The sequence below is a fragment of the Eurosta solidaginis genome, chromosome 2 (genome assembly GCF_040869045.1).
Source record: "Eurosta solidaginis isolate ZX-2024a chromosome 2, ASM4086904v1, whole genome shotgun sequence".
Lineage (NCBI taxonomy): Eukaryota > Metazoa > Arthropoda > Insecta > Diptera > Tephritidae > Eurosta > Eurosta solidaginis.
In genome coordinates this window covers 137367766-137387056 of record NC_090320.1, presented here as the reverse complement: position 1 = coordinate 137387056, position 19291 = coordinate 137367766, and the positions used below count along the sequence as shown (strand labels likewise).

Genomic DNA, 19291 nt, shown 5'->3' with positions numbered 1-19291 from the left:
AACTAATGCAATATACCAGTTGTCTACAAAATGGTTGAAAAGGTCTATTGAGCAAATTATTTAAGTACTCGAACAGCGATTGACGAGGTGATCGAGGCTGTTTACTGTTGTGAACGTTTTTTATCAAACATTCGCCACTTGTATGTATTCACAATGTTGAAAACCCTCACACCAGAAAAAAGGATATTGACTTCGGATATTAGTTTCTCCTGTAAATAAAGGAAACCGCATGCGCTTTATGCACCCATAATTGGGTATTTTTTTGAAATGAAAGGTACAAAGCCACTCGCTTCATTAAGCGAACCTCTGTCAGCACCCCCTAAAAATTATTACGCTTTTACAAAAATGGTTAAAATGGATAGCAGCCGTTTCCTCCTTAACCATTAGGGCAATCAAATAAACTGCATGCAACTACTCATATGTAGATGTTGTACCTAATCAAGCAAAGCCTATTATCCCTTGTTGCAAATGCGGCAAAAAATTAATTTTTGATTGTCAGTTGTTACATGGACAGTAAAATCCGACCATCAATTTGGAACAATTTAAAATTACTTATGCAATGGCAAACTGAATATTGTTTGCCAAGCATATTATGGAATCATATTCGAACCAAATGTGGTTACTTTGGGTGGGCAACAATTTTCAACCATTTTTCATTCAGCTTTCTGAATCTGACCTGATTTTGTATGAGATGTGAAGAAACATATGATAATCGTATCCGAAAATCCTTCATAAATTTTAACCAAAACGGTGGAAATATGTTCACGAATATGATCTGAAACAGACTGTGAAGAGCAGTCAAATGTTCCTTACAAACGATTGAAATTCACTTTCCGTGTCCTTATATAATGAAATGGTATGAATAAATTTCTTCGGTATTCCTTGCGATATTAAACTATTTTTGAACAATTGCGTGGTGGCAGCGGCGCACCCACGCAATCGTTGGAAAAGGTATTATGTGGCAGACAGTATATCTGAGTTAGGGTTCTGTTGGCCTCGTTCTGGGGAACGAGAGCTGGGTTATTGGTTTGTTGGCCTCGTTCGGGGTGAACGAGAGCTGGGTTATTTGGGATGGAGGAATGTGGACTATTAAAGTTCATTTTGATTGTCGTTGGGCGGAAGTAGTACCAGTTTCGCGATTGGTCTGCTAATTTGTCCCTTAATTGTAATGACGTCAACAACACGTACACGGTTATCGGAACCTGGATGTGTGTTGACGACTCTCCCCATTTTCCACTCGTTCGGTTGTAGGTTATCCTCCTTGATGACGACTAGGTCCCCGGGTTTTAAGTTGGATTGTGGATGTTTCCATTTATACCTTTTCTGGATCTCGATGAGATATTCCGATTTCCATCTTTTGCAAAAGGTCTGATGAAGGGCTTTCATCTTTTGCCATCGGTTTACAATGGAGGCAGGGTTTTCACTACAGTCGAGTTCAGGTGGAGCTAAAAGATGCCCACCTACGAGAAAATGGCCTGGAGTAAGCGGCTCCAGGTCGGAAGGGTCGTTGGATGAGGGACTTAGAGGTCTCGAGTTGAGGCAGGCCTCAATTCGACATAAGAGGGTTGTAAACTCTTCGAGAGTATATTTATGATCGGACGCGATCTTTTTAAAGTGGGTCTTAAAACTTTTTACCCCCGCTTCCCACAAACCTCCCATATGAGGAGCGCTTGGCGGTATAAAATGCCATTCTATAATGTGATGGCTATATTTAGTCAACGTTCCGTCCCTTGCTTCACGCAGAAATGCTTTAAACTCGGATCGTAAAGATCGAGAAGCTCCGACAAAGTTAGTACCATTGTCGGAGTAAAAGTTTTTCGGACAGCCTCGTCTGGATACGAATCTGGCGAAGGCAGCTAGGAAGGACCCGGTACTAAGATCGTTTGTCGCTTCTAGATGGATGGCTTTCATCGAAAAGCAGACAAACAGGCAAACGTATCCTTTCGAAATTCGACATCCCCTCCCTCGGTAGGATTTTATATCGAATGGTCCCGCGAAATCTACCCCAGTGTTAGTGAAGGCCCTAGTAAAGGTGGTGCGCTCTTTCGGAAGGATCCCCATAAGTTGCGTTTGCGTCCGCTTCCTGTAAATAGTGCAGACTTTACAGTTGTGGATGACCGACCTTATCATGACTTTAACGCGTGGGATCCAGTACTGAGTGCGGATATGACGTAGCATCAGCTGGTTCCCTCCATGCAGGGTGGTCTCATGAGATGATTGGACTATAAGTCTGGATAACCTGCAAGTATAAGGAAGAATAATGGGATGACTTTCATTATGGGACATGTCTTTCGATGCCCCAGTCCGCCCCCCAGTTCGAATGATGCCTTCTTCATCTATATATGGGTTCAGGGGTAAAATCTCACTCTTCCCATTTATTAGATTTCCTGACTTCAAGTTTGCGTACTCTTCTTGATAATGTTGCCTCTGGCATATTGTTATCAATCTTCGCGTTGTTTTTTCTATTTCGTCAGCAGCGATCGAATGAGAATCCCTTTTGAAGGAGGCTTTAGTTTTTTGGTGCGTATTCTGGAAAAACCGAAGAATATAGGATATAACCCGCAAAGCCCTTGGTAAATCGGAAAACCTATCTAGAATATCAAAGTTATTTTTCACCAAAGTTGTATGAACTTTCACCCTCTTTTCCTCCATATTCGTATTGTAATCTTCTTCTTGTGTTGGCCAATTTTCGTTGTCTTCTTGTAACCAAGAAGGTCTCTGCCACCACAAAGAATTGTTGATTAGGTCCGAAGCGTAGAGGCCTCTGCTCGCCAAATCTGCAGGATTTGACGCGGAGTCTACGTGCCGCCATACTTTGTCTCCTACTTTATCGATGATTTTAGTTATTCGATGTGCCACGAACGTTGACCACGAACATGGTGGTTTTCGGATCCATGCCAGTACTATAGTCGAATCTGTCCAAAGGGTTACTTTAATGTTTGAAAGTTGCATATTTTCTATGGCCGACTCTATAATTTCTGCAAGTAGGACTGCGCCGCAGAGTTCCAGTCGTGGCAATGATATGGTTTTGACCGGGGCTACTCTCGTTTTGGCCATCAACAGGTTGGTGAAGACTTGATCCTTTGTTTGTACCCTCAGGAAAACAGTGGCGGCATATGCTTTTTCCGAGGCATCGCTGAATCCATGTATTTCGACATTGTCCTTCAATGTGTAGTGAACCCACCGCGGTATGCGTATATCGTTGATCTTTTCGTAGTCAGTCATGAATAATTGCCACCGATGTAGAGTAGTTGCAGACACATCTTCATCCCAGCCTGTCCCTTCCAACCAAATATTTTGCATTATTATTTTGGCTACAATTACGACTGGTGCCAGCCAGCCAAGAGGGTCGAAAAGTTTTGCGATCGCAGAAAGTATTGACCTTTTTGTTACGGCATGGTTATTGTCAAAGGGTTTCGCTGTGAAGTAGAAGTAGTCGAAATGGGCGTTCCACCTGATACCGAGTGCTTTTACCATGCTGGTGTCTTCAAACTCAAGAAAATCCTCGCTTAATAGGTGTTGCTTCGGTATACCCTGTAGAATTTTCTTGCAGTTGGACGTCCATTTTCGCAATGGGAAACCTGCCGATTGCAATGCCGATGATATTTCGTCCCTTGCCTTGATTGCAATTTCGATGCAGTGTCCACCGGCGAGTACGTCATCAACGTACATGCAATTTCGCAGTATATCTGCTGCCATTGGATGCGATGTCTCCACGTCATCAGCTAGTTGGTGCAGCGTTCGAATCGCAAGATACGGAGCACAATTAACCCCAAAGGTTACCGTTTTCAATTCATAAATGTTAATTGGGTTTTTGGGGCATTTGCGAAATATGATTCGCTGATATTTTGTTTGGTCTTCATTGACCCATATTTGGCGATACATTTTCTCTATGTCGCTGTTAAATACGTATTTGAACAGCCGCCAACGTAGTATAAGAATTGTCAGGTCGGATTGAAGAATCGGACCTGGATATAAGGCATCATTTAGACTTTTGCCATTAGTGGTAGGACAAGATGCATTAAATACGACTCTGACTTTTGTCGTTGTACTTCCCTCCTTTATAACAGCATTGTGAGGTAGGAAGTAACAGTCATTTGAGTCTGGCGAAATATTGCCTATTTCTTTCATGTGCCCTAAAGTTTCATATTCGGATACAACTCTATTGTATTCCGTTTGAAGGACTGGGTTTTTCGCAAGTCGTGTCTCGTTGCGATAGAATTGAGAGCACGCACTTCTTAATGAGGGGCCTAAGTTAAACTCTTTCCTAAAGGGTAAGGAGACTACGTATTTGCCATCGTTGTTCCGAACTGTTGTGGATTTGTATAGCTCCTCGCAGTAAGTGTCATCGTTATTGATGCTCCTTTTCTTTGGAATTGCCTCTATCTCCCAAAAAGCCGCCAATTGTTTATCTAAAGTGACCTCATTGAAATATGAAACTAGGGTCTTATTTGTATCAACCGCATCTGTCCGGCCTGTCAAAATCCAGCCGAACACCGTTTCCTGTGCTATTAATGTGTTTAGCACGTCCTTCCTGATACCGCCTAGCATAATTTGGGGGTATATGTCTCCGCCCAGAATTAAGTCGACTGGCTCATTGACAAAGAATCTTTTGTCAGCCAGTACTAAGTCAGGGAATGTTTGCCTAGTCATTGCGTTTATTTGGCAAGTTGGAAGATTCCCTGTTAATTGTGGTAAAACCAGCATGATCGTATTGATCTCGATTAATGGGTCTGTTGGTGACCGCAATTGTATGTTGCACGCTTCTTTTACTTGTGCAGACATTGTATTACTGATGCCCGAAACTTGGGCATGCAGGCGTTTTGATGGCAGATTAACTCTGCGCTTTAGTTTCTCGGTAATGAATGAACATTCAGATCCCGAGTCTATTAGGGCTCTCGCCGAATAGTCAACACCATTAAGACGAATATTGACCTGAGCTGTCCCTAGTAATACCCCTTTATTTGTGTTTGCGAAACATGAGTTCACATTATTAATCGGAGCGTTTTCTCTTTCAGCATTGCGTCGTATTTGAGCTTCCCGTGAGGTAGATGCTCCGATAGTGTCAGGAGTATTTGTTGGTTTTGGCTGATTCGAAATATGAAGCAGCGTATGATGTCTTAAATGACATGTGGCACAGTTCATTTGACTGGTGCACTTTGTCACCGAATGGCCAGCAGAAAGGCAGTTTATACACCCACGGCTGCTCTTAATTTGTTCAAACCGTTTATTGGGTGTTAAACGTAAGAACTTTTCACACTTTTAAATTCGATGTGCAGGACTTTTGCACATCTTACACGTAGGTTTGGCTGCTGTTGCACTTGCCTGGTAGGACCCTAATCGTTTCGACGATGTATCTGCCGAGGAACGAGAAGCATGTGGCTTAGAGGGTTTTGAAATCGTATCCCCTCTTATATCTACCACAGTTTCCAACGTTTGGAATCTGCTGGATAAGAATTTATCCATATCTGCCCATTTTGAAATTTCTGTTTTATTTTCTTTGGTTTGTTCCCATAGAGCCAGTGTGGTTTCTGGCAGTTTTGTGGAGCACAAATATGTTAGAATTGCATCCCAGTTTGATATATCAATATTGTGACATTGAAGCGCTGAGATACAATTGTTTATTTCACGTTGCAGTTTTTTAATGGAGCTACCGCATTCGCTCTCAACTGCTTTTAAACTGAAAAGAATTTTTAATTGGGCATTGACCAAGATACGTTTGTTTTCGTATCGTACGTTTGTTTCCCCTCTTATATCTACCACAGTTTCCAACGTTTGGAATCTGCTGGATAAGAATTTATCCATATCTGCCCATTTTGAAATTTCTGTTTTATTTTCTATGGTTTGTTCCCATTGAGCCAGTGTGGTTTCTGGCAGTTTTGTGGAGCACAAATATGTTAGAATTGCATCCCAGTTTGATATGTCAATCTTGTGACATTGAAGCGCTGAGATACAATTGTTTAATTCACGTTGCAGTTTTTTAATGGAGCTACCGCATTCGCTCTCAACTGCTTTTAAACTGAAAAGAATTTTTAATTGGGCATTGACCAAGATACGTTTGTTTTCGTATCGGTCACATAAATTTTTCCACGCTGTATCGAAACCGTCTGTTGTTAAGGAACACCGTTCCACTATCTCTTTGGCCTCCCCTTGAGTTTTTTGCCTTAAATAGTATAGTTTTTGCACTGCATGGAGTTTACTATTATTAATATATATGGCAGTGAACATGTCCCTAAAAGACGGCCATGAAATATAGTCACCTTTGAAAATATCCGTATCACATGCTGGCAGGCGCACATGATATTCCATATTATCTGAGACATCTACTTTCTTATCTTTCTTTTCAAAATTTTCCAAAAGCTCAGCTATTGCCGCCTGACACTTTAGGAAGCTGAAATAGCACATTTTATGCTTCTTCTTGATAGCCGATAAGTCCTTTGAATCAAGCTCTGATAAACCTAAGAGCTTTTCGTATGTCACCTTCGTAGCTTCCCACAGAGTTTTTAACTCATCCCTTTGGTATATTAGGGAGTGTTTACTGTGTTGTGAAGGTGACATGTCGTTGAAGTCATTTTCATACTCCGTCACTGCATCTGCTTGGCGTGTATAGGTCTCCATTGTGGATAAAAATAAAAACCCAAAAGTTTATACAGAAATTGCCTTTGCAGAGAGTAGTGAGTGAAAATGTCGCCAAAGGACAGACCTGGAAGTGATAATGTAACAAGTGAAAGGATTTGGTGTATGCGTATGTATGCACAAATTTACCAATTGATTGTGTAAGCCGATAAGTTATGGCTAACGTGAAAAGGACTGTACAAAGGCTTATGTGCCAAGTGGGATAAGTACAATTTCGTGGTGGCAACGGCGCGCACCCACGTAAATGTTAAGGAATGTGCTAATGCAGCTGTGTTAACAAATTGTGTAAGCCAATAAGTAATGGCTAGTGAAAAAATTGTGTCAGTGAAGATAAAAATATATGAACGCTTGTTATGGACTTTTGGTAATTTAACCAAGGACTGTGAACTTTTGTATCACAAAATTAGATCAGTAAAAACTGATTTGTGTATTGCCGCAAATGAGAATAATAATTCTTCAATATTTCAAATAATTGTGCAAGGAATAAGGCTATTGGCCACCCAAACAACAACTACAATATGTGTGTATGAAACTAAGTGCACTTTGTGATAAAGCAACAAACTAAATTGCAAACGTACTGCCGGTGTAAATAGGCGCAAGTGATTTTTATGTGGAAAAATTTTTTTAATTCAATGTGCGCGCAAATTAGATTAATTTCTTTGTTTAAATAACCTTAACAGATCAAAATTTATTTCGGTGAATATTTTGAAAATGAAAATCTTGCAAAAGCGAAATTAGAAAGGTGGCGCTAAGCGGTGTTGAGGTTATGTTAACCTTTTAGAGCAGTGTTGTGCTACCTTGAGCTGTGTCCGGAAAATCTTACCGCTGGTGGGGGATTATTCCGGATAGTCACAAGGCGTGATGCACAAACTTTAAAAAACTGCGTTAAGCGCTTTTTTTCTACTTTGCACAGATAAGATCTCACTTCACAACAAAATCACTTGCACGGTTTTTAGTAATGGGAAACACTTTCCACAGATTTATAATTTTATTTTTGAAATTTTTATTAACAAGTGAAAAGGAAAACCCTACCTAGCACGGTATGTTTATAAAACCACGTACCTTCGTTATATTGATTATCCGGAGTACTGATTCAAATTTTTTGATGTTGTCGTTTCCAATATGAACTTGCTGGTATCACCAAGAGAGTTGTTGTGTGCAAATTGCTGATAAGTGGCTAACAAATGCGTGCTTCTTGACTTTATCACCACTGTTTTCTATGCTTCCTTGACTTAATGCTGAAGTTTCGCTTTGATTATATCACGATTTTACTGCTTCTTCGATGTTCTCTAAAGGAGTGGAGTGGACTGTATTGTAAATATGTGATTCTCTTATTTTCGGCGACGCAGGACCATGAACAAATGCGTGGTGGCAACGGCGCGCACCCACGTATTTGTTAAAGATTAGGTTAAGGCGAAAAAAAGGAAGAAAATAAAAACACCAAAATGGTTTCGTATTAGTACAAGGGAATTCACAGTGTTTTTTATTCAATATGTATAAATACAACAAGTGTTAAGGAAATTTATTAACAGATGTTCTGAAAATGAAAATGTTAAAGATATTTTCGGAAATTATTTTATGAATTTGACAACTTACGTGAACGGGCGATTACGTGTTCCTTTGCTGGCTGCTGGATCAAAAGAGGACGAGCCTCTTCGCGACATGAGCCGATGAACCCGAGATACAGCTCCTTCGTTGGGTTTCCCGGCAACAAAGTTGCTATACCGCGGGCTCACAGCGGTAAAACTCTAAGATACATGCGTACTACCACTCACACATGCCTGTGTGTATTAGTAATCACAAGCATATGTGGGTGGTAGTAAACGAAGAAAATTATGTTACGAGGGGGGGGAGATATATTTAGGCCTGTGGCCTAAACATACACTAAAACATTTGGAAGGAAAATGGAAATGCACAAAAACATAAAATTATGCCGGTCAACCAACCCTTTGCGCATCCAATGCACTCAGCCACAAATACAACATACATAATAATTTGGATAAACAAAGATCAGCAGTAAAAGTCGCCAAACTAAGCGCTGCTACTAATTGGGACTTTTCTCTACATACTTACGTACAAGCATACGACACACCAACGCACGCGCTAAGCAGAAGCCGAAAGCATCAAACGAGGCCAACGCACCATCAAAACCAAGTGACAGCGAACATACGCATAAACACAAACGATCGAATTCGATAGGTAAAGCAGACTGGAAAACACGGCAGGCATACAACAAGCGTGCGTACGAGATTTGGCACATTGTTCGCTATGTATATTAGGGCTCCCAAAAATTGGGATATGAAATGCCGGGATAGCGGATCGCCATACATGATCGAAAATATGCATATATGTATATATACCGATGTACCACCATATGTATGATAATGGAAAGAGGGAAAACGCATGTTAGCATGTAAGCGTATGTATGTACCAATAGAATACAGCGAAAGTAGCGTTAACTAGAATTCGACTTTTGCATTTCCACCTTTTATAATTGTTATTGTAAAATTACTGACTGCCTGCGTGCAGTCCTACATAATTTTATAACTGAGGAATTATTACAATGAATTGTTTTTAGGAAATAACTGTCCACCGGCGTACAAAATCGTATATAAGGGCGGCAAATTAACTTGTAAGATCAGAAGCTAGGAGATAGGCATACGAGTCAGTGGGCTTCTACCACTGACCAACACGACCTGAAGGGTTCTACTTCATTTCGTGAATTATTTTATATTCAGTAGGAGGTTTCTACTCCAACTGACGGAGAGCTAGCAGAGGGGTTCTACCTCAGCTACTCTTATTTAGACAGGGACAAAGAATAGGAGTAGCTCTTAAGGATATCGATCCCTTTTTAAATAAACTTTATAACGTTTTCAGAACTCCTTTGTCTATTTATTTTCATCGGAATAGGTTCCCCCACCAAATATAGGAACCCTGGACGGACTGGGCATACCTCAGCAGGAATTAGTCCGTCACAGTGTTTGTATGACATGGGTATAAAATGGAAGGTATTAAAGAGTATTTTAAAAGGGAGTGGGCCATAGTTCTATAGGTGGACTCCTTTTCGAGATATCGCCATAAAGGTGGACCGTGGGGACTCTAGAATGTGTGTTAAGGTGGTAATGAGTATTTTAAAAGGGAGTGGGCCTTAGCTCTGTAGGTGGACGCCTTTTCGAGATATCGCCATAAAGGTGAACCAGGCCTGACTCTATAATGTGTTTTTACGATATAGGTATATATTAAAGTTATTAATGAGGGTTTTAAAAGGGAGTGGCCCTCAGTTGTATATGTGAAGGTTTTTTCGAGATATCGACCAAAATGTGGACCAGAGTGGCCCAGAACATCATCTGCCGGGTATCGCGAATTTATTTATATATGCAGCACCACGAACAGTATTCCTGCCATGATTCCAATGGCTTTTGATTTCGCCCTGCAGAACTTTTTCTACTTAATATGACACCTGCTACACCCATTTTACAAAGTTTTTTCTAAAGTTATATTTTGCGTCAAAAAACCAATCCAATCACCATGTTTCATCCCTTTTTTCGTATTTGGTATAGAATTATGGCAGTTTTTTAATTTTTCGAAATTTTCGATATCGGAAAAGTGGGCGTGGTCTTAGTCGGATTTCGCCCATTTTTAATACCAAGATAAAGTGAGTTCAGATAAGTACGTTAACTAAGTTTAGTAAAGATATATCGATTTTTGCTCAACTTATCGTGTTAACGGCCGAGCGGAAGGACGGACGGTCGACTGTCTATAAAAAATGGGCGTGGCTTCAACCGATTTCGCCCATTTTCACAGAAAACAGTTATCGTCATAGAATCTATGCCCCTACCAAATTTCACAATTTTTGTTCGACTTATGGCATTAAAAGTATTCTAGACAAATTAAATGAAAAAGGGCGGATCCACGCCCATTTTGAAATTTTCTTTTATTTTTGTATTTTGTTGCACCATATCATTACTGGAGTTGAATGTTGACATTTATTATATACTGTAAAGATATTCAATTATTGTTAAAATTTGACTTTAATAATTTTTTTTAAAGTTGGCGTGTTCTTCATCCGATTTTGCTACTTTTTATTTAGCACACATACAGTAATAGGAGTAACGTGCTTGCCAAACTTCATCATGATATCTTCAACGTCTGCCAAATTGCAGCTTGGAAAACTTTTAAATTACCTTCGTGGGCGGTGTCACGCCAATTGTCCAAAATTTTACTAATTTTCTATTCTGCGTCATAAGGTCAACCCACCTAACAAGTTTTATAGCTTTATCTGCCTTTGGTAATGAATTATCGCACTTTTTTGGTTTTTCGAAATTTTCGATATCGAAAAAGTGGGCGTGGTTATAGTCCGATTTCGTTCGTTTTAAACAGCTATCTGATATGAGTGCCCAGGAACCTACATACCGAATTTCATCAAGATACCTTAAAATTTACTCAAGTTATCGTGTTTACGGACAGACGGACGGACGAACATGGCTAAATGAATTTCTTGTTTCTCCCCTATCATTTTAATATATAGAAGTCTATATCTATCTCGATTAGTTTATGCCGTTGCGGATTACCGTTATGCGAACAAAATTAATATACTCTTTGAGCTCTGCTCAGCTGATTATAAAAATATCTGAATTGCATTTTTTTGTATTAGGTATTTTCCAATGATAAAAACAATTTAGACTGTACAATGTAATCGTAGAGTTTCCACCAACGCGGAAAAAACTAGGAAGTATAAGGTCCCTAATTGGATTGAGCCTAAACTTGAAGGGGTAACCCTGCAAGAAAAATATAGTAAAAAGTACCTATGAGTCATACTAGATAGTAAGTTGTTGTGGAAGCTACATGTGGATGAGAGAACGAAGAAAGCCTCTGTGGTACTCTATGCATGCAAGAGGATGCTACGATGCACGTGGGGCCTATCGTCCACGGAAATTGTCAAACCCATATTTTACTATGGGGTTCTTGTTTGGTGGACAGCCACACAAAAGAGTACGTATACCAAAAAACTTGAGAGGGTATGCAGAGTATCTATGATTAGCGTAGCGGGAGCCTTAAAAATTACCTCAACATCAATATTGCATGCCATTTTACACATCCCGCCTGCAGACCTAAAGGCCCAAAAACATCGCGTTAGCAACTGCAACCAGGTTCCAGCTATAGGGGTGGCAGAGTTCATATTCATTTCATTTTATTCAGTCTATGATTTACATCTTACAGAATAGATATAGAAATTATAAAAAAAAAGTTAAAAATGACAATATGTATTGATAATAGCTAAAGAAAGTATATGCATAATAATAGAAAAAAGTTAAACTAAATATCTAAATGTAAATGCAAAAGTATTTGGGACTTGAAAACATCCCTCGACTGAGAGAAATCAATATTTAGCCATCTCGAAAGTTTATTGAATTCTGCTAGAGAGCGAAGAATGGGATCGAAAAGGGCATAGTTCATTCTGAAAGAGGCCACATAAAAAGGTAGGGAAAAACGAAGTAATATACTGGGCACATTGAACTTGATTTTCCCGAGCAGGTCAGGGCAGTTTACCAAACGTGCCACGAGATCAAACACGATCATAAGCCTGTGCAGGGTTCTTCTAGAGTACAGGGGTTGTAGGTTAATCAACGTACACCGAGACACATAAGAAGGCAGCAGATCCTCGATATGAAGAGATCCAAGCCCAAACCGAACAAATTTCCTTTGAACCCTTTCAACTCTAGCCGCATGACAGCTGTAAATAGGGTTCCAAATAACACTGGACCACGAATTTCAACTTTTTTTCTTTACCAGAAACGCCGTTATGAAATTCGTATGTAAAACCACCCCTGATTTCGAAAATCGAGCTCATTTTTGATTCTATGGTACCGTTTTTGAGATATTTGCAATTTACCGTTATTCGAAAAAACCAAAAAGATGGCTCCCTTTAATTACGTATATCTCACGAACGGGTCAAGCACTTGCAAATAAGTTTACAGAATCGGAAAGACGATAAAATTTGCTATAAATGCATCATACATTGTTTTTTGCTCAACCATATAGTTTTCGAGATATTAGCTCATCATTTCAGATTTTTGTTTTTTTTTATGAAAAAATATGAAAAAAATTACTTTTTGCGAGGGCAGCATTTCAAAACCACAACTTTTTTTCCAAATATTTTATATTTGCGTAAAGCTCTGTTTACTTAGAAAAAAGATAAGCTATCACCGAAGAAAATCGATGCAAAACTACGTTAGTTATAAGCGATCAAATAAAAATACCCAGGTTGCGCAATTTCAACGTATACCTCAAAACGTATGTATGGTATAAAGAAGAGTGAAATATCTAGCTATGCTCTGTTTCTATTTAGTTAAAATTTCAATTTATGAATGAAATTACCCATATTTTTAACTTTTTTTTTTTAATTTATTTATGTTTGTACTATATTCTAACAATCTTTATCTTAATTTTATTTTACTATGTAGTCGAAATAATTATGTGTTCGACATTGACGCTTATTCAGTTTAGGATCGGTTTCTCTTATGAGAAACCAGCAGTAATCACCCATCATTGCGACGTCCCAGAATCCTTGATATCGATTTTCAATTAATTTCATTTGCTGATGAAACCTTTCGCCATGTTCGTCACTTTCGTTGCCAAGATTTGCCGGAAAAAAGCTCAAATGTGAGTGCAGAAAGTGAATTTTTAACGAAATATTTACGCCTGGAAAGAAAATATTAATTAGGTAAACAAGTTATAGAATTTTGGGAAATTAATTTTAATAAGCCTTTAATATTTACCCATTTTCGCATAATTATTGATTAAGTCGTTCACTATCTGCTCGTAGTTAGGGCTTTTGTGTCTACCGAGAAAAGAAGCAACGACGTTTTCAAAGGATTCCCACGCTGCTGCCTCAACTGGTGAGAGTAGTCCTTTGAATTGATTATTGTTGATCAACTTTTTTATTTGTGGTCCGACAAAAATACCTTCCTTTATCTTGGCTTGAGAAATATCTGGAACAATTGTTTTCAAATAGTCGAATGCTTCGCCTTCTTTGTCAAAAGCCTTAACAAAGTTTTTAATGAGACCGAGCTTGATGTGTAAGGGTGGAAGTATGATTTTCTCTTTCTTGACAAGAGGGGTGTATTTCATATTATCCACACCAACGGTAAACTCGACTCTTTCCGGCCAATCCTTTCTGACGTAGTGGTCCTTACGAGCTCGGCTATCCCACTTGCAGAGGAAGCAGCAGTGCTTGGTGTAGCCACTTTGTAGACCGCATAGCATTGCAACGACTTTGAGATCAGAACATATTTTCCAATCATGCTCTTCATATTTGATAAATTTGAGTAGTTTTTGCATTTCCTCGTAGATTTCCTATGTATTTACTGCATGTGCTAGCGGGATAGAAGGCTTTTTGTTACCAATATGCAATAATACAGCCTTTAAACTCAGTTTATTGCTGTCTATGAACAATCGCCACTCTTTTGAAACATATGTTTGACCAAACTCTTTGAATAAACCAGGAATGTCGTTGCAGTAGCATATACTGTCTTTCTTGGTATAGTGTTTGGAAAATGGTTCGTGACGAGTTCTACAATATATCACCTTAACATCGGATGATAAAAATTTAAATTGTTGCATACGAGAAGTGTGGATCTCGGCCTTTTCCTTGGATAGTTCCAAATCTCTTATCCAATCATTAAGTTGTGGTTGTGATAGAACGTTTCTCTCCTTTCCCATGCGAAATTCAGTACAACTTGATTCCCCGCACTCAGATGTTACTGTTGACAATGGAACTGGATCCGCAACTGCCGTTGAATGTAGTACTGGTAATGTCACTGTAGGTACGCTGGCATAGGTTACTCTTCTTGATCTTCCAACGCCAAGTACTTTTGTTTGACAAATATAACACTCTATTGAATGGCAAGTAGGTTCTCTCCATATCATTGGTGTATCAAATTTTATTTGTTGTCCGGATTCCGACTGAATCAATTGTACTCGACACGATGTACACAAAGTGTCCGGTGTCCATGGTTTTTCAGCATTTTTAGGCTCAATGCCAAAATACTTGGAGTATAAAGTTTTGATATGATATGAGAACACTCGTCGTCGCCTTATGATAGTATATTGGCCACACATGAAACAGAACATATCTGGATCGTTATTACACTCAAATTCTCGCGTCCTTTTATTCATTTTATTTTTTTTACTAAATCACGGTTTTGAAATTTGACTTATGAACTGAACTATCTCCGGCGAGCCTTGCAGATGCTGTGAAGTTTCAAGGCGCATTATTTTTTCATAAAAAAAAACAAAAATCTGAAATGATGAGCTAATATCTCGAAAACTATATGGTTGAGCAAAAAACAATGTATGATGCATTTATAGCAAATTTTATCGTCTTTCCGATTCTGTAAACTTTGCAATTGCTTGACCCGTTCGTGAGATATACGTAATTAAAGGGAGCCATCTTTTTGGTTTTTTCGAATAACGGTAAATTGCAAATATCTCAAAAACGGTACCATAGAATCAAAAATGAACTCGATTTTCGAAATCAGGGGGTGGTTTTACATACGAATTTCATAACGGCGTTTCTGGTAAAGAAAAAAAGTTGAAATTCGTGGTCCAGTGTTATTTGGAACCCTATTTACAGCTGTCATGCGGCTAGAGTTGAAAGGGTTCAAAGGAAATTTGTTCGGTTTGGGCTTGGATCTCTTCATATCGAGGATCCGCTGCCTTCTTATGTGTCTCGGTGTACGTTGATTAACCTACAACCCCTGTACTCTAGAAGAACCCTGCACAGGCTTATGTTCGTGTTTGATCTCGTGGCACGTTTGGTAAACTGCCCTGACCTGCTCGGGAAAATCAAGTTCAATGTGCCCAGTATATTACTTCGTTTTTCCCTACCTTTTTATGTGGCCTCTTTCAGAATGAACTATGTCCTTTTCGATCCCATTCTTCGCTCTCTAGCAGAATTCAATAAACTTTCGAGATGGCTAAATATTGATTTCTCTCAGTCGAGGGATGTTTTCAAGTCCCAAATACTTTTGCATTTACATTTAGATATTTAGTTTAACTTTTTTCTATTATTATGCATATACTTTCTTTAGCTATTATCAATACATATTGTCATTTTTAACTTTTTTTTTATAATTTCTATATCTATTCTGTAAGATGTAAATCATAGACTGAATAAACTGAATATGAATATGAACTCTGCCACCCCTATAGCTGGAACCTTGTTGCAGTTGCTAACGCGATGTTTTTGGGCCTTTAGGTCTGCAGGCGGGATGTGTAAAATGGCATGCAATATTGATGTTGAGGTAATTTTTAAGGCTCCCGCTATGCTAATCATAGATACTCTGCATACCCTCTCAAGTTTTTTGGTATACGTACTCTTTTGTGTGGCTGTCCACCAAACAAGAACCCCATAGTAAAATATGGGTTTGACAATTTCCGTGGACGATAGGCCCCACGTGCATCGTAGCATCCTCTTGCATGCATAGAGTTCCACAGAGGCTTTCTTCGTTCTCTCATCCACATGTAGCTTCCACAACAACTTACTATCTAGTATAACTCATAGGTACTTTTTACTATATTTTTCTTGCAGGGTTACCCCTTCAAGTTTAGGCTCAATCCAATTAGGGACCTTATACTTCCTAGTTTTTTCCGCGTTGGTGGAAACTCTACGATTACATTTTACAGTCTAAATTGTTTTGATCATTGGAAAATACCTAATACAAAAAAATGCAATTCAGATATTTTTATAATCAGCTGAGCAGAGCTCACAGAGTATATTAATTTTGTTCGCATAACGGTAATCCGCAACGGCATAAACTAATCGAGATAGATATAGACTTCTATATATTAAAATGATAGGGGAGAAACAAGAAATTCATTTTGCCATGTTCGTCCGTCCGTCTGTCCGTAAACACGATAACTTGAGTAAATTTTAAGGTATCTTAATGAAATTCGGTATGTAGGTTCCTGGGCACTCATATCAGATAGCTGTTTAAAACGAACGAAATCGGACTATAACCACGCCCAGTTTTGCGATATCGAAAATTTCGAAAAACCGAAAAAGTGCGATAATTCATTACCAAAGGCAGATAAAGCTATGAAACTTGTTAGGTGGGTTGACATTATGACGCAGAATAGAAAAATAGAATGTCTAGAATACTTTAAATACCATAAGTCGAACAAAAATTGTGAAATTTGGTAGGGGCATAGACTAATCTAGATAGATATACACTTCTATATATTAAAATGATAGGGGAGAAACAAGAAAGTCATTTAGCCATGTTCGTCCGTCCGTCTGTCCGTAAACACGATAACTTGAGTAAATTTTAAGGTATCTTGATGAAATTCGGTATGTACGTTCCTGGGCACTCATATCAGATAGCTGTATAAAACGAACGAAATCGGACTATAACCACGCCCACTTTTTCGATATCGAAAATTTCGAAAAACCGAAAAAGTGCGATAATTCATTACCAAAGGCAGATAAAGCTATGAAACTTGTTAGGTGGGTTGACCTTATGACGCAGAATAGAAAATTAGTAAAATTTTGGACAATTGGCGTGGCACCGCCCACGAAGGTAATTTAAAAGTTTTCCAAGCTGCAATTTGGCAGACGTTGAAGATATCATGTTGAAGTTTGGCAAGCACGTTACTCCTATTACGGTATGTGTGCTAAATAAAAAGTAGCAAAATCGGATGAAGAACACAGTATATACATAAATGTCAACATTCAACTCCAGTAATGATATGGTGCAACAAAATACAAAAATAAAAGAAAATTTCAAAATGGGCGTGGATCCGCCCTTTTTCATTTAATTTGTTTAGAATACTTTTAATGCCATAAGTCGAACAAAAATTGTCAAATTTGGTAGGGGCATAGATTCTATGACGATAACTGTTTTCTGTGAAAATGGGCGAAATCGGTTGAAGCCACGCCCAGTTTATATAGACAGTCGACCGTCCGTCCTTCCGCTCGGCCGTTAACACGATAAGTTGAGCAAAAATCGATATATCTTTACTAAACTTAGTTAACGTACTTATCTGAACTCACTTTATCTTGGTATTAAAAATGGGCGAAATCCGACTAAGACCACGCCCACTTTTTCGATATCGAATATTTCGAAAAATTAAAAAACTGCCATAATTCTATACCAAATACGAAAAAAGGGATGAAACATTGTGATTGGATTGGTTTTTTGACGCACAATATAACTTTAGAAAAAACTTTGTAAAATGGGTGTGGCAGGTGTCATATTAAGTAGAAAAAGTTCTGCATGGCGAAATCAAAAGCCATTGGAATCACGGCAGGAATACTGTTCGTGGTGCTACATATATAAATAAATTCGCGATACCCGGCAGATGATGTTCTGGTCCACATTTTGGTCGATATCTCGAAAAAACCTTCACATATACAACTGAGGGCCACTCCCTTTTAAAACCCTCATTAATAACTTTAATATATACCTATATCGTAAAAACACATTATAGAGTCAGGCCTGGTTCACCTTTATGGCGATATCTCGAAAAGGCGTCCACCTACAGAGCTAAGGCCCACTCACTTTTAAAATACTCATTACCAACTTAACACACATTCTAGAGTCCCCACGGTCCACCTTTATGGCGATATCTCGAAAAGGAGTCCACCTATAGAACTATGGCCCACTCCTTTTTAAAATACTCTTTAATACCTTCAATTTTATACCCATGTCATACAAACACATTGCAGGGTTACACTAGGTTCATTTCATTTTCCCTTATTTTGTTTCCAAGGCTCTCACCTGAGTATGTAATGTTCGGTTACACCCGAACTTAGTCTTCCTTGCTTGTTTGTATTTGGAATTACAGATATGCAAGTATGATATGGATATACGCCATGATGGATCCATGGAAGGAGTTGCCTAGATAATGAAAATGTATCAGCTCTATTCAGGTGAACTTGCACCCATCCTTAGTTTTCCAATTATTATATTGGATATTCAATTATTATAAACCGGTGTTAAGCTCACGAATTCTTAGTAATAAGAATAAATTGAACACACCATTAAAACAAACAAACACAAACTATTTTTTAATTACAAGTTGATAAAAGAAAATAAAAATTTTTTTCTATTGCACCCGTATATGAACTCGCTCGGTATGTTGAAGCTGTCATTGTGATGATTTTTGATAATCATATTGAAGACATACAAATATTTGAATGGGAATATTTGAAACCGCGGGTTTGGATCGAGCTCAAGGCCTAAGAATAATTATTTTTTATTATTGTTATGATACATTTTTCCTTAAATGAAAAATTTTTTTAATTAGAATAGAAGAAAAAAAAATGTAGACTGCCAAAGCTCGTTGTATAGATTCATTTCGTGAACTACGACATCCCTTCATCGGCAATTTTCACATCGTTTCTGCAACAGATGTAGCAGCGCTGTGAAAATCAATTGGCAAGAAACAAGGATAGAAGTAGAAATTATGAAGAAAAACAAACAACCGCTGTGATAGCTGAATGGTTATAGCAGCGGCGTCTAAACGTTGCCGCTGGAGGAATTTAGCAGTTCCCGAAATGGACCTATACAACGAGATTTGGTAATTGTCTGAATTTTTCTTTTCTTCTATGCTAATTTAAAAAAATGTTTTCATTTAAGGAAAAATTTATCAT

At 38.5% G+C, this 19291-nt stretch overlaps 1 protein-coding gene across 9 annotated transcripts in view; it reads right to left on the bottom strand.

Moving 5' to 3' along the window:
* dpr19 (defective proboscis extension response 19) overlaps nucleotides 1-19291 on the bottom strand; it is a 1424328-nt gene that overhangs the window by 897247 nt on the left and 507790 nt on the right. Inside the window, exon 1 of one of the 9 annotated variants that reach the window (XM_067766278.1) lies at nucleotides 7699-7840. The exons of the other annotated variants lie outside the window; for them this stretch is intronic. The gene's annotated coding sequence lies outside the window, so the exon portion shown is untranslated. Of the gene's footprint in view, nucleotides 1-7698; nucleotides 7841-19291 lie in introns of those variants that run through there. 9 annotated transcript variants of the gene reach the window in all.